We start from the raw sequence: 16,694 nt of genomic DNA on the forward strand, positions 1-16,694 counted from the left end.
GCCAAGGCTATCTAGGGTCCCGGATTGGTGCCTTAGATGTTGCCCAATCGCAAACAAAGCAGAAGTAACTTAGAGCAGGAGTCAATCAGTGCTCAGCCGACACAGCTACTGTGCACAAAATGCTGCCAATTCCCTTGTTTCTGTAATATATGAACCAAAGGAACCAGACAATTTAAACAAGCACTGCCTCAAGTGACCCATCTAGAAAAGGGATAGAAGTGGGGCCTGAATGAGGAAAGACTGTCGTTACACTGCTCGCCTCTTGTCAAGCCCCTGCAAGAGCATCACTACAACCCAACCGAACTCTCCCTGGTGCAGTAGGGCGCTTTGGCCTCTGCAAAGTGTGACCATGGAGGAGGGTACCCTGTGTCTGTGTCTTCTCTGGGAATATGTCTCCTGGCATGACGCAGCTTTCTGTGGCACCCCACTAAAAGATTGCTTTCCAGACCAAATCTTACAGTCCCTCCCCTGGTAAACAAGCCCGTCCCTCCATGGGCATCTACAGTCAGATATTTGCAACATGAAGAATCAGCATCCCTCTCCTTCCATCACCCTACACAAGGAGTATCATCTCCAGGGAGCAAACTGGGAAGTGTATGCAAAGGAGGCAGGTGGGGCATTTTCAGGGCAGGAATGGGAATAATGACTAACACCAGCGCGCAGCAAGCTCTAGCTAAGATGGAAATTTGGGAGTGAATCCCACGAGTAGCATGTGCCTTTCAAATGGCTGATTCAGAGTCAGTTCATGCTGTGACTGCGTGTTCACTCTTCTTTCCAGGACCAGGACACTTCGCTTACTGGAAGGTCCCTGTGACAACGGTTTTTACCTTAGCCTTTTTCAGGGCAACACCGCAGACTACACGACTCTTGTATTTTACTGGTTTAAGCAGGGAAAATCCGAAGCTGACAGGTCCCTCTTGCTTACACAGGCCTTGACTATATGCTTGAGTGTCTTGATTATAAATCCCTGTCTATAGGAAGAAGAGACCACAAATCCTCTCTGAAACTTATTTCTGATCTAGGGAGACAAGAAACAACAGGCAAACCCAACAGAAAGCTTTGCTGAGAGGTGCGATGGCACCACGCCACATCAAAACTCGGGATTCAAGATTTTGTATCTAAACCTCCCGCGTTTACACAGGCCAGAATTGCACAACAATACACGTTTTCTATCACAATACAACAGTCAGACAACTTGAAGGCAAGACGTTTTTTCAAAAACTCTTTGTCTGTGCTTGCTAAAGGTACACCCAGGTGACATCTAAAGTGCATTGTTTTTAGCTCATGTCCTCATCAAAGCGTAGCACGCTTCACCTACAAGGCTGTATTTTTGTTTTGTGGCAGGAAAGCCATTTTTAATGTTATTGACAATTCCAGTGGGTTCAGTCATCAAGTACTTCAACCTCATCTACACAGTCAAGTGCCACTAGTATCAGACTGGGCTGCTGTTTTCAGATACTCTCCCCATAAATGAATAATTGATTGAGGACTAATGGAAGACCAGAGAGGCTCAGGGAAGGCAGGATGGTTCTTAACTGCCCTGAGAAAAAGGAACAAAAAGCGAATTACTTTAATTTTAACATGCTGGAATGCATCACCCACAAATGATACATTAAAGGCGATGAATTCCTGGAGCTGTTCTAGACAGGCTATGCAGACAAGGAGCTGTAGACGACCTGTGTCCTCTCTGCACTCTGGGGTCACCATACTCGTGTGGTTTACGTGTCCCCCACTTCTGTTCTGCAGCAAAATTCTCAGTGCTTTACCTTACAAATCATTTGCAAACTTCTTCGTGATTTCACAGTGGGGTTGTGAGAGCAGAGACCGCTGCGTGTAGATGGTGGTGCAGGTGCCACAGCGTACTTTGTGCTAGACTGTAACAGGAAAGCAACCACACCATAACACAGCAGCCACCTTCACATCAAGATTATGTCCGTGTGCACTGGGACTCAACTTTTAAACACAAGGTTACTTTTGCTTCCCACCTCACATTGTTCCCTGTGGTGACTTGGGAAGCGCCACAGTACTACGAATGCAACCCAGTTTGCTTCCTTTCCAGCCAATTCCTTTATTTTTGTACTACTACTGGTTTGAATCTCTGCATTTCCTCTGTGCACGCCTGTGTCTCCACAGCCACCCCTGCTATCTGGAACTCAACCCCTGGGCATTTGGTTCGCTGCCCCCAGACCAAGGGCTTGCTGTCACTCTTGGCAATGCCATCAGCCTTCACCACAGCTGGAATGACTCAAAACAGAAAATGCCCAACAAGAAGACAACCCTTATCAACAGCGTTTCATTTCCCCCTGCAGCAACCAAAGCTTGCTCCCAGGGTGGCTCTGCCCAGGCATGGAGCAGGTGCAGCTGACACCCAGTATGACGTCTGGATGCAGCGGGCTCTGCCCCAGAGCTAATCCAGGCTTCAGGGAACAGGCAGAAACACTTTCCGCCGTGCATCCCCAGACGAGCCTGTATGGCAGATTTCTTTGCCAGGTGCTTCTCCACCCCAGCTTCCTATCTTGAAGCAAAGTGCTCCTCAGTCCAATGGCTCTGGTGCCCACACGACACCTTCATACCACAAACGTCAGAGCTCCGGCACTAGTGACACATTACTCAAACGCGTGGTGACTTGCTGTTAAAACCAGCAGCCAAGCAAGCAGAGCTCCTGTTTGTCCTCGGTTGCCCTGGGCAGCTGGAGTTTTTTCTGGCACCTGACCAGCAACCCTGTGGCTTTTACCTCACATACAGCAATGAGACAGAACATGGATTCAGGCTTACCTTCTTCTCACATCTATAAAGGAAAGTGTTCATGTTTGGCACTGGCCAGCCACCAAGGTGCCGTCAGGGCTGCTTTTTAGAAGCTAAAGACAGCAAGGTCCCTCTTTCTGGTGATTTAAGTCTTCTCCTCCAGCAGCACGGCCACGCTGCTTTCCTACCTGAACCTGCCCTTCCATGCCCTGTCCCACCCACACTTTTTTGGGCAACAAGGGTGCTGCGTGCTGGGTAGGCACGGTGCCCTGCAGGGAGGTGAAGCGATGGAGGGGGAACCCAGTGCTTCCCCAGTTGCCACAACCAAGCTCATCAGCAAGAGGAAGGTCCTGTGTGGGTCACGGCTTCAGCCTTCACCCTTGGCAGAGGACAGCATTCACCTTACTCGTGTTGCAAGCAGTTACAGGAACCGAGACATCTTCTGCATTGTTCTAGCCAGGCTGCGTCATGGCTCTCGGTGCTGCTACCAAAAGACTTCAGCTGCCCCTTGTCCTTCCTGTTGCATCCCCTGCTTTCTGCCCAACTCCAATGCAGTTGCTTGCATCACACAGTCCCCCGCTCCACAGCACTGTCCCCTTACACAGGCTGCGCCATTCTTAGGATCAAGCACCACTCAGATGAGCAAGACTGGAAAAATCTTCCCCCACTCAGTGCGAGTCCTACATTGGCCTGTTGTTGGTATAAACCACAGATTACTTCATGACTTTCTGGCACCCACAATCTACATCATCAGCCAGTGAGTGGGATGGGTCACAGACACATGAGAGCGCCTGGGCGAAACCACAGAAGGGTTAACCCTGCAGCGGGCTGAGAGAAAACCCACACAGAGAGCTCTTAGAGGAGCCAGGGGCTGTGACTCACCGGGAGGGGCTGCACAGAAACAGGGCTTTCAGTGAGGCCCACAGGAATTTCTGGAGGGAGATTCTTCCCCCAGACAGGCAGGGAAGGTGCCTCACCTTTCCCATCACCGAGCGGATCAGTGACTGTCCTGCCAGGAGGGGAATCGCTATTGTCCGGCCGATTGCTTCGAGTCTGGCTAAAAACCGGATGACAGAAGACTAATTGCTTCACTGGAAAAAAAAACAAAACAAAACAGTCTGGAATGACTGAATTATTTTGTAGACTGTTGTTGTTTGGGTTTGTTTCCATCCTGGCTTAACAAGCATTAACGACTTCAGTTACAGGAGACTGGGGGGGAGGGAAGCCATTAGGGTGAGAACATGATCCTCACAGACTTCTCTTGCCCAGCACACACTTCTGCCCCAGACAATCTCTATGGCCCTGCTGGCAGCAGCTCCTTGAGTCCATGCACCCACCCCTCCCTCCTCTGGCCCTTCAGAATGAAGAAGGGGGCTGACAGCAAAGGGAAATGTTAAGTTTTCCTTTTTAATGTCTGACTGGAAGTGCCAGCCTTCCTACAGTTCAAATGCTTTATGTTAGCTGTGCTTGGCAGCATCTCCAGAACAGCTGCCATCCCTTCTCGGTGGCAGGGAAACAAAGGGAAAATGTCCCAAAAGAGCGGATGCTCCAGGAGAAAGCAGCAGAGCCCTAAGTCTGTAAAGTAAAGTTGGTTTGTTTTGTTTGCAGAAGCCACATTGAAATCTCTGAGACTACTTCTGGTGTCCAGAGAGACAGAATTAAACCTAAAACCAAGACCTGTAATTAATGTTGAAATTCTTCCTTACATAACAGTGTCTGGGACGCAGCCGCTCACTTGGCCAATGCTGTGAACGGTCCTGCCAACACAGGGCAAGGAAAAGCCTGCAAGTGGGCGAGCAGTGCCTGCGTCATACCCAGTGGCTACAGGCATCCTCACCTGCTCCGTGTGGGCTTCAGGGAATTAGGGATCAGGAGCCTATGGGAATTACCTTCTCAAATCTATTAGCCAGCTCTGTTGAGGGACAGCCAGTTTCTGACTGCATTCATCCCCCAGGAAACAGGAGAACAGTTTGGACCACTGCAAATCACAGCAAGGTCTCAAGGAAGACACAGCAGAGCAAAGACTTGGACATTTTAGGAGCTTCCCTGCAGAAGAGGTGGAGAATTCCAGCATGACTCTGGTTATAAGAAAGCAAAGAGAAAGTAAGGAACCCTCTAGGAACAGTCAGTTGACATCCCCTCCTTTTCAGACATGCCCAGTGCAATGCCAGCTTACTGGCTCATGGCAATAGCTGGAATTTGCTGCCTTACTTCCCAGCCAGTAGGGATCCAGAGAAGCCAGTGGCTGAGGCTGGGAAGCAGCACCCAACAGCTCTGGCAGGAACTTCTCCCGACTGCCCTTGAGGTCAGTCTTGCTTGGGGTAAGCTGTCAGTTCCGAAGGACCCCAAAGGCAGCTGTGAGACTGGAGATGATGAGGTGCAACGAATACAGCAGGCTACAAGATATTTTTCCATTAATTTTATCACAAAATACCTGTCTTTCCCACTAGGGCTGTCCCTGTCAAGATAGTCACCAATTTGAGCATCAGGGAGCAGGGCCATTTCACTAGCTCAAGAGTGGAGGGGACACACGGCACAGAGATCTCCACTCATGAATCAGACCTCAGCCCACTCGAGCCACAGACATCCTGTGGCTTTAGAAATTCGAAAGCTGATCTCACTTGCTCCTTTCCAAAACAACATGATTTCCAGCAAGAAGCACAGGTTAGTATCGCCTTTCAGAAAGCAGACAGGAAAGTATGTTTCAAGTGGCTCACTCACAGATAAAAGCTGTCTGTTTAACAGACGCAGTGCAATAAAGGCTTATTTAGGCATTTTCTCTCTGGGTAGGGGTAGGAAAAAAATCGTAAGTTCAGGTACGAGTTACGCTAGTCCCACCTCAAACCTATCACCAGCAGATTGGCTGTCACCAATCAGCCATCACAACTCTGTAATTAACTGTGTAGTTCAAGGTATGAGTTGCCCTATCTGAAGTTTCACTGGCTTGCTCCATCTCCAGCAGCACAGATGAGATGGAGAGCGGTAACTCTCCTGTGGGGTTTGGCCCTGGCTCCCAAAGAGACCCAAGACAGGAGCAGCACTGGCATGGTCAGCTCTTGCTCCATGCTGTGCTGCGCTCTGACCTTCATGGTGGGTGGGCTGTCTCTTCGGGAGCTTGGCCAGCTGGCATGAGGCAGAGAAGCTCCTTGACTTTCTCATTTATCAAGGCTGGGCAGAGAAGCAAGAGCCAGCTGCCAAGGTCTTTGCTCCCTTCTGTGCTTAACAGTGGCTGAGGGTAGAAATTCTGGCTGTGAAGCTGCTGTTTGGGCATCAGGTTTCAAAGTAGGGATATGAGAAGTACCGGAATGGGGAGCTCCAGCTAGGAAGAATGGTTATAAAGGAAGAGGGAAAATTAGATTGATAAGATTGTGTCAAAACCCCCAAAACGTAGATGAGCCATACTTCAACTTATGGTCGAGAGGTACTGGCAAACAGAAATACAAAGCACAGTAATCCAGCATTTAGGCACAAGTCAACAAGGACATCGGCTCTTGCTACCTTTTGATACTCAGGTAAATATCAAAAGGAAGGTAACTGGATCCAGAGAAGGGAGGAGAAATCCCAAAGCCTGCATGTTAAATGTCACACACCAGCTTGGACTCCACCACAGATGCCACAGAGCCTGCATACCAAAACGTGCTGCAGCCTCACTACAGCGGCACACACAAGCTTATTTGAGAGCCCATGAAGAGTTTGAAGGGATCACTTCCTACCACCCCTTCTACCACACAGGTTTGCACACGGAATAATTTCTCCCTGCTATCCTGCACAGCTGACCCTGCTTTTCCCCATTCCACCCCCTCCCTTCCTCCAGCCTCCTTCAAAGCAGCCATGACCCACTTTGGGAAGGCACCATGACACTGCCGCCCTCCCCAACACAGTGTGGATCAGAAATGGTTCAGACACAAACATCCACATCCTTATTGGATGGACTTTGCCACAGCAGTACGCCTGGATCAGAGACTTCGCTGGTAAATAACCTCTCCTAGCTGGGAGTAATCTTCCTGATTCAGGAGCACTTCCCTACTATGCTGCAAAGAGATTTGTGAAAGCGGCTCGAGATGTAATAATAAATTGTGCTTGTGAAACTTTAATTGATTCTGAAGAAAGCAGCTCAGAGCGTGGAGGATCTCTGTGGTTTTGGATATATCACACCTTGGACACAGTTGAGACTTGAAGGCTTGCTCCCATTTCCATTGTTGTCAGCTGGAAAATTGCCACTTGCTTCAGTGAGATAATAACCAGGTAATACAATTCGGAGACTAAATTGTGCCTTTAGGCACAGCCTCATAAAAGGGGAGGTTCTTGATCCTGTTAACAGCAAAGGCGTTATGACTCAGAGGCCAAATGATGAGTAATGCTTTCCCCTTGCTCCATGGGAAAAGGCTTCGCGGTCTGCATCCCAGCCCGCACCAGCAGCTACCTGCAAGCTCCAGCACCAGCTTGGCCGGTGTGGAGAAGGCAGAAGCAAAGCTGTGCCTGCCATCCTGCCCAGGGTACCGCTGGCAGAAGATGCAATCTTCTCCCACGGAAATTCTGAATTGTAAACCGGATGACTATTACTGTGGTATTGCCATGTAACAGTCAAAATTTTCTACTGTGTTATTTTTAGTTTATCTCTGTACCATTACAGGCTGCTGATGACTCTGAACTACAACCTATAGACAAGGCGTTACAAAGGTATGGAACCTGGCAGGTATGGGACTTGACAAAATGCATCCCAGAGTCCTGAGGGAATTGGCTGATGCAGTTGCCAAGTCACCCTCCATGACATCTAAAAAGTCCTGGTAGTCAGGTGAAGTCTCTGGTGACCAGAAAAAGGAAAACATCACACCCATTTTTAAGTAGGGAAGAAAGGAGGACCCTGGGAACTACCGCCCTGTCAGCCTCACCTCTGTGCTAGGGAAGATCATGCAGCAGATCCTCCTAGAAGCTCTGCTAAGGTATATGGGGGACAGGGAGGTGATTCAAGACAGCCAGCATGGCTTCACCAAGGGCAAGTCCTGCCTAGTAGTCTTCTATGACGAAGTGACTACATCCGTGGACAAGGGAAGAGCTATAGATGTCATGTCAGGACTTCCACGAAGTCTTTCATACAGCCACCCTCAACCTTCTCTCTAAGTGGGCAAGATACAATTTGATGGGTGGCCTGTTGTAGTCAGGTGAAGTCTCTGGTGACCAGAAAAAGGAAAACATCACACCCATTTTTAAGTAGGGAAGAAAGGAGGACCCTGGGAACTACCGCCCTGTCAGCCTCACCTCTGTGCTAGGGAAGATCATGCAGCAGATCCTCCTAGAAGCTCTGCTAAGGTATATGGGGGACAGGGAGGTGATTCAAGACAGCCAGCATGGCTTCACCAAGGGCAAGTCCTGCCTAGTAGTCTTCTATGACGAAGTGACTACATCCGTGGACAAGGGAAGAGCTATAGATGTCATGTCAGGACTTCCACGAAGTCTTTCATACAGCCACCCTCAACCTTCTCTCTAAGTGGGCAAGATACAATTTGATGGGTGGCCTGTTCGGTGGATAACAAATTGGTTGGGTAATCCAGAAGGTAGTGGTCAAAGGCTCTGTCTCCAGATGGAGATCAGTGACAAGCGGTGTCCCTCAAAGGTCTGTACTGGCACCAGTGCTGTTAAATATCTTCATCAGTTCCACACGCAGCGGGGTCGAGTGCACGTTCAGCAAGTTTGCATCCATCACCAAGCTGAGTGGCGCAGCTGACGTGCCTGAGGGAAGGATCCATCCAGAGGGACCTGGACAAGCTGGAGAAGTGGATCCGTGTGAACCTCATAAGGTTCAACAAGGCCAAATGCAAGGTCCTGCAGCTGGGGCAGGGCAACCCCAGTATGGGCACAGCCTGGGGAATGAAGAGATTGAGAGCAGCCCTGAGGAGAAGGACATGGGGGTGCTGGTGGATGAAAAGCTGGACATGAGCTGACAACGTGCTCTCACAGCCCCAAAGGCCAAGCATGTCCTGGGCTGCATCCCCAGCAGCGTGGCCAGCAGGTCGAGGGAGGGGATCCTGCCCCTCTGCTCTGCTCCGGTGAGATGCCCCTGCAGTGCAGGGTCCAGCTCTGGAGTCCTCAGGACATGGACCTGTTGGAGCAGATCCAGAAGGTGCCACAAAAATGATCCGAGGGCTGGAGCCCCTCTGCTGTGAGGACAGGGGAGAGAGTTGGGGTTGTTCAGCCTGGGGAAGAGAAGGCTCCAGGAGACCTTACTGTTGCTTTAAAATACTTAGAGGGGGCCTGTAAGAAAGATGGGGACAGGCTTTTCAGCAGGGGCTGTTGTGATAGGACAAGGGGTGATGGGTTAAACTAAAAGAGGGAAATTCAGACTAAATAGAGGGAAGAAGTTTTTTATACTGAGGGTGATGAGACACTGGCCCAGGTTGCCCAGAGAGGTGGTAGAAGCCCCATCCCTGGAACCGTTCCAGGTCAGGCTAGTCAGGGCTCTAGCTGAAGATGTTTCTGCTCACTGCAGGGGGAAGAGTTAGACCAGACAACCTTGAAAGTTCCTTTCCAATCCAAACCATTCTGTGATTCTATGACTCTATGAAAGATGCACCACTAATACTACAAGTTGCTGGGTGACTTTAGAAAATTCCTCTACTTGCATAAAACCAGAGCACCTACCTGCTTACTGGCATAAAGAACAAAATTTAAACATTTGGATTGCTGACCAAGGAATCATCGGGAGCGGATCTTGCTACACCTAAAGGAATAATTCAAGTTTTGTCTGGATATCTATGGCAATTGCTACAGGCCAAGTATGTCAACAATACTGATTTTCTCATTGTCTCCCTTACATATATAGTAGCTTCACCCACTGCAACATGTCACATTCCAAGAAATCGTCCATTTCAGCAAGTCAGAGGGAGCAGATGCAACAGCACTGTTGGCATAATCTTTGTTTCAAAAAAAAATTGCATGAACATTTATTAAGGCTGACAGAGACCTTTTCCTCAGCTATATGTATCAGCCTCCTCAATACTCAGGGGTCGTATTGTCTGACATTAATATTGAAACCTTCCTCAATGCGAGGTGGGTAAGAAGATCAATAAAATGACTGGATTAATGCCGTGCAATTCTCGAGATGTCAGAGCAAAAGCTTTCAAAATTCGGCCCCTAAAATCACAGGCCTGAATGCCCTCAACATCAGGGAATGGGTTAAATGTCAGATGAACAGTTCTGGCTTAAAATGTAGCAAGAACATTTAGTGGCAGTTTTTAAAAAGAAATTTTATGTAAAATCTTAAAATTTATTTCAATTTTTATTTCTTCTCTTTCTCACGAGCTTCACACCTTTAAAAACCAATGAAGAGGGCAGGAAAGGCAGAAAAGTGGTCTTTTTGTAGAAAAGCTTCTTAGTTCAGAAGTTCTACACTAAATATTCCCAGGTGCTCTGGGACTTCGGATTGACTCCAATTCTGGGCTCCTTTCTTTAACAACTTGTCTGTAACTGCTACATGTAGCTATTACTTAAATTGCACCCGCATGCTTTTTAATTGTGAAATGCCTTCATAAGAATGTATTACTCATGAAAAGAACGATAGAACACCAGTCATGTCTAATCACTCATCCCTCCATGGATAAGCAGTATTGATTATTTTTATTGCACCAGCACCAGAATTCCCAACTAACCCCGAGCTCTCACTTAAACATTCTGTACATGACAGCCCGTGCCTGTACGAGTGCACAGTGCACCAGTTACTGCACGCAGGTGTAACAGCTACACCAAAGGAGAAGAGGAGTGAAAGTACCAGGTAAAGGTTATCCAGCCTTGGGGCAGGTGGATGAACTACAAAAACTCTTGAGGCCCCTTCGAGCTCTGTTTTTTAGTGATTTATTCAAGCTCATTATGTGCAAGGCTTGCAGGTTTTGAATCAATCCCTTTAAATAACCATAAAGGAGAAGTAGACACTAGCAGAGCCAATAACTTCTGTAGGCTATTCAGTAGTCCTTAGTCATGTGGAAAGTTGCATTAAAGTTCACAGACTACACACAGTGGAGTCAATGGGGCACAGAGATCTGATATGTGGATCTCAAAACAGGACTGCTCTTCGTAAGCATAACTGTAAATCAGGCCTAGACTGTCCCGCACAGTGACTGATTAAACATGACATGGAAACGTGAGAGGCTGGCGTTTTTATCCTGCACTACCCATTTGATCAAGTGCAGAGAAACAGCACTTTAAACACCGCATGCCAGCGGCTGTAAAAAGAGCCCAGCTTGCAAGCGTGCAACAGCCACATCTGAGCGGAACACAATGTGCAAGATGGACTGTCTAGAAGCACAGATCAGTCCACACGAGCTGCTGACTGTCAGATAAGATAGCCACAGACATTACTGCATCCCGACCCTAAGAGGCATTCCTTTATATTTTCTAAAGCTGAATGAAGCAGTTCCAGAGACTCCAGCATGAAAATTCATCTCTGCACTAAGCAGTTGTTGGAGGGACGGGGCTGGTGGTATGCTGTTCTGTGCCCGTCTGCAGCTTTTAGCTGATTTGCTTCACTCATTCACTGTAAAATCAGCTTATATTTCATTCTTTCAACTGTTCTCATAACACAGCACATCCTTCATTTTGTGCTGCTCACATATATCTACTCTTGTCTTCAGGGCCCCAACCCAGGAAAGCGGAGAGTCTAGGAGCTCTCCTGAATGGAGGTCGCAAAGCGATAGGGACCAGATCCCATAGCTGAGATTATGGTGCTCCACAGAGCGGAGACTCACATCCCTTTTGGCACTGGCTGAGCTGGTTCCCACCTTTTCCTCTCGGATGCAAACAACATGCCTCTACGTGCATGTAGCCAAATCAGAGTGGCAAAGAGGGAGGCATCAAGTACAGCACAGACTACCTGCAGATGCAACTTCTGTAGCACAGTCAAGCAAAAACTTTCAGAAAAGCTTAAAAAACCCTCATAAAATATTTATCTTCATTTGTTAAGAAAAGAAAGCTATGCATAGCACCCAGGCAAACCAGTGACAATCCCTGGATAGCCCCCCCAGCCAGCCAGTTTGCCTGGCAGGGTACTGCTGGTATCAGTCACACATCCAGTTCAACTGCTAATTTACCTCCCTGGGGAAAGCCCCTTGACTTTAGGGGAAACAAGATCTGGCTCCAGATGTGAAAAAGGGCATGAGATGAGAATAAACAAAATCACCAATTGCCACCCCACCCTCCTGAAAATAACAGAGGAAACACAAGGGAACCCGTGTCTACCATGTGTCGACCCACAGAAAAAGCAAACAGCATGCCAATCAGAGTTGCTCTGTTCATAGTGGCTGTATGTAATTAGGAGAGGCATTCAGCTTCTGTTTTCAGCATGTAATTTTTAATTGATTTTGCTGAAAGAAACTTCAGTGTTGCCTCAGTTAATAAGAGTCTTTCCAGCAAAACTGGTTGCCGTAAAAGGCTTATGTAAACCTTCCTTTAAGTGTCACAGGGTTATTGTTTGAATTGGCAGGGAATTAACCTGTCGCAGAAACCTCATTCCCTATAAAAGCTAACAGCCGTGAGACATACAGCTGCAGCCCTGACGGGTCCCCTATGCTAAGGAGAAGTGATGATTTCAGAGACCTGGCCAGCATCCAGCAATCTTTCCAGACCCCAGAGGAGACAGAGTCCCCTGTCAGAAGGAGTACCACACACACGAAGGTGATGCTTTCAGGTAACACACAGAAAAGTAAACACTTCCGGTTAATAAGCCTGTCTTATTTTCCCCAGGAGCTGGTGTGCAGCCCCAAGACAAGACCATGTCCTCATGGATAACTGTATAATTAACCTTTGCCTTCCAAAGGGACCACACGTTCTATTAAACACGACCAAGTCATGGGACCTACTTTATGGTGGCTGGTGCTGTATCAGAGCATGGGGACTCTGTGCACACCATCCAACGCTCAGAGGCGTGACGGAGCACAAGCAGACCCTGAGTGTCTCTAGAAGGGCCAGTTGCATTAGAAATACCAATACAGACACAAAGGCAGTGGAATAAGCGGACTAGCATGAGTCTTCATGATAAAACCAATGTTCTTCAGCCAGCCAGCAACCAGTCCTTCTCCCAAGCTCTCTAAGCCAGCCCTTTAGCTCCCCTGGCTCTTGCTCAGTGACGCTACCTATACGCTGCACCTCCTATACCCTAATGGTGTATCTGCCACTATGCTGTGCCAAGTGGTGAGCTGGGGCACGTAGGTGCCTCTACTATCCAACTCCATACCTGGGGCTTGCAAAACCAGCACGGAAGTGCAGGGTGCAAAGATGACACTGCCTCTGCTTCCAGTCACGTGTCAGGTATGTGACTATGCTGTACCACCTCTGCAGGTAGAGGAGACGTGTTCTGAAAAGTGACCATCTCAGGCCATGCATCCTACCAGGGAAACAAATTTGTAGAGGGAGAGAAAGAATGGTTGCTCTATGTTGCCTGTAAAAAGGTCATTATCTTTCTGAAATTTAAAGTCAGCAGAGCAAACCCTTGTCCCCTCCTCCAAAAAAACCAACCCACAACAACCAAGTTTAAGAAAACATTTGCATTTGCCTTCAAATCACAGGTTTGATGCCTCTGATGAAGGACAGCACATAGGTCCACCAAGTGGACCCATCCACCAGCAAAGCTGTACATCAAAGGTTTGAATTTGAGTGCAGCAGGGCAGAGCAGCCGTTCTTACAGTGATGCTACATGGAAGGAAGTGTCCTGCTTTTAAAATTATCCCTCACAATCATTTACTACCTCTTTGCTTTTTAGAAGACTATGAGAGGACTAACTCGCTTGCATTAAGTCACCATGTAATCTCACACTGCTCAGATGTGCCTGCTGTTTTGTTTCTGGCATGCACAGAAACCAAAATGCTTCCTCTACCCTGGGAACTGCTGAACTGGAAAGTGAAAGTCGGGAAGAACTGCCTCAAGAAAAACAGCACATACAGTCTTTAGATAAAAATCACAAACCAACCTACCTGCCTGCCAACAGGACCCAGCATACTGTTTTCCTTTAGAAGTAATTGTAAAGAAAGCAGCAGTGCAAGAACACAGCCCTGTGAGCAAAGATTTTATCTACAATAGCCTTGATTATCGCCTAACCTTTTCCTGACAATATCCAGCATGAGCTGATCCTGAATATGTCCTTCTCCTAATCCCCTGTCATTAGGGGTGCACAATACGCTATGGTGTGACATATTGAAGTGCTTTCTTTTCATGGCTGGATGCTTTCTAGTCCTATCCCCTGTATGATGGGATAAGGAACTCCATGGTACTTGCTGACTTTTTTCAGGAGGCAACTATAAATAGGTGCTGCAGAGTTGACAGCTAAACCTCAGCTTAGGGCAAGACAGAGATGTTTCTTGACGAGGCCAGAAAGTCATCTCTCCTTTGCAGTGTTACAAATGAAAAACAAAACAAAACAAAAAAACCCCCTAAACTGTGAAACTGAAAGTTCCCTTTTAAAAACCCAAATACACACAGGTTCATTTATGGGACTTCTGTTTTTGTCAGGGCTTAGTAACAAAAAACAGAGTTTCCTCAAAGAGACTCACTGAAAATTTCAGTTGCGTCATGAAAACCACCCTACGAGAGCACTAATCCAGCAGTAACCCCGGGTTTACTGTTAAAAAGTCATACATAACCAAGTTCCCCATCTGCCCAAGGAATCCCATTCTCACAGGTTCACAGCAGCAATTGCAGCAATACTGCACTACGGCTATGGCAAATCGCACGTGTGGCCAGAAAAGGAATCAGCAGACACCCGATTTTAGCTGTTACCAGCATTGGCATCCCAGGCCAAAGCGATGCATTTCAGCTACTTCTTGATGAACTTTCAACGCTGGCTTTGCCAGCCCCTCTGGCATTTCAAAGAGGAAGCTTTTGGCAGCACTTGTGGCTAAAGCAACTCGACTGACTGGGAGAACAGTCATGGTGTGGTAAATACAGACTGTCTCCTGAACTGCTTAGTCTTGAAGAGAGGCAGGAAAAATGCAGTATTATTATCTTCAAGTTTAGACTAGAAGCAAAACAAGTGACCCTGGGTATTCTAGGCCAGCAACTCTTACTCCATTGACCCTTGGAATCCAGGAAGAAGAGGGGCGTTGAACAAAACGCTTTCTGGTCAGGCTCTTCCTGGTGCGTCTTCTCCCTGCTCCCAGCTTCCTAAGCAAGCACTCACATTCTGATCAGAAAACTCCAAACTCTCTTACATGCAGCAACTCCCTTTCTGAGTATCTCCATCCAGCAGACTGCCTCCTGGAGCCTGGTGTTCATGACCCAACAGAAGAACCTCAGCTCAGTACAGCCACAGCCAGCAGCTCTCTCCTCTTACATCTTCTGCAACATGGTCACCCCAACTAATTTAAAAAAACCAAGTCATCTCCCTGCGAATCTGCCCTGTGCAGCTGAAGCTACCTGACTCCACAGCACAATCAGTTACTCAACAAGATCAAAGCCCATGCAGTTGTTCAAGGAGCTTTTCAATTACTCCTCCAGTTTCTATCATGAATTACGGCAGCACTTGAAGAGTGCCAAAACCCAGAGGGATCGATTACTCCTGCCCTATGACAGGCAGCAGGCTGGGGGGGGCAGGACAAGCTGTAAGCACGGTGACATTACATTATACACAGACACAGTTTTGCTGCTGAATGATTGACAATAGCTACTGGATGTCACTATTTTAAGGATAATGTCATTTGTGTAATTATCTGGCAGAGTCTCTCTTCAGCAGCTGGCATTATTCACAAGGGAAGAATTAGACTGAAATCCAGCTATAGTGTAAGGAGATTTGTTATTCCGTGCAGACGATCACCCTGCTTTAGAAGCTCAGTACATACGGTATGTATCACTAGTAATTTCCATACTCTCAGGACCCAGAGAATATTAAAATGACAGTCCTATATTTCACTGTGCCACATATATCACATGAGTTCATACTTAAAAATAATTTAATATTCTCTGTCCTCACCTCACCTGTTTCTTACTGGAACTCAAGCTAGTAAGAGAAAGAGAAGTTGTTTTACTTGACTTCTCCTACCATCTCAACATCAGATAGGAAAGTGTCCCCTTCACAGCCCCCGTCCTCTGGCCACTTTAGCCCTCAGCTATTCTGGTTTCAGTGTGTTCAAACTTGGGTTTATCTAATATAAGAGGACGCACCTCTAGACACAGGACTCCATTGCTTGGGTTAAACAGTGCAAAGCCCCAAACCAAACGGCCTTTGGCCCAACCCAGTCTGAAATGGTACTAACAGAGCCTGGCTGGGATTGGAACTGGTCCTGTCCTGGACCCAGTTGTGGGTCCCAGCTGTACGACTGTAACCACGCAGCAAAAAGCGAGAGCTAACGTTATTCTTTGCAGTGTTGGCATGACACAAGTGGGACCGAGCAGAGCTACAGCAGACCGTAATCAAATACACACGCTTTGCTGCTGGAACCCAGCTGACAGTACTCCAAAGAAAACAGCTGGCTGTTCCTCCTTTCCCAGTGCTCTGGGCAAGAGGATGCCAGAGGTGTTCTGCAACACATTTCAGAAAGAAACCTTTCTGTATAACCAGAGAGTCCAAGTGCTGACGTCTTCCCGCTCTAGCTGTGCTGTTCCACACCAGAAGAGGCTTGCTCTGCCCCTGGCCTATCTGGGATTCTGCTGGTTAAATGGTCAACTTGGCCAGAGAGGGCTCTGCAAAGCAGGCTGTCTGTCTGATCCATGCTGGCTGGTCCGCACGTTGACACTTGAGCTGCTAGTGAAGCTTTGGCAGCACAGAAGAGAAAAAAATATAACCAAGCTACCCCCCTGAGTACAGAATAATGGCAAATAAAAAGAGCTTCATATGGGAAACAGCTTCCTGAGAAAAGCCTTGAGACCTGGGAGCAGGGGCTGATGCAGGGAGGAAATGATGTTCCAATCCTGCTGCAAAAAAAAGGATGCCACAGGAAAGGAAAAACTCATGCTGTGGGACCATAGCAGGA

General features: G+C 47.7%; 1 protein-coding gene across 1 annotated transcript in view; it reads right to left on the bottom strand.

Moving 5' to 3' along the window:
• PRKCH (protein kinase C, eta) overlaps window positions 1-16,694 on the bottom strand; it is a gene marked incomplete at its 5' end in the record, with an annotated part of 117,704 nt that overhangs the window by 30,646 nt on the left and 70,364 nt on the right. The window lies entirely within an intron of this gene.

This window comes from Buceros rhinoceros, unplaced genomic scaffold (genome assembly GCF_000710305.1).
Source record: "Buceros rhinoceros silvestris isolate BGI_N320 unplaced genomic scaffold, ASM71030v1 scaffold7790, whole genome shotgun sequence".
Taxonomy (NCBI): domain Eukaryota; kingdom Metazoa; phylum Chordata; class Aves; order Bucerotiformes; family Bucerotidae; genus Buceros; species Buceros rhinoceros.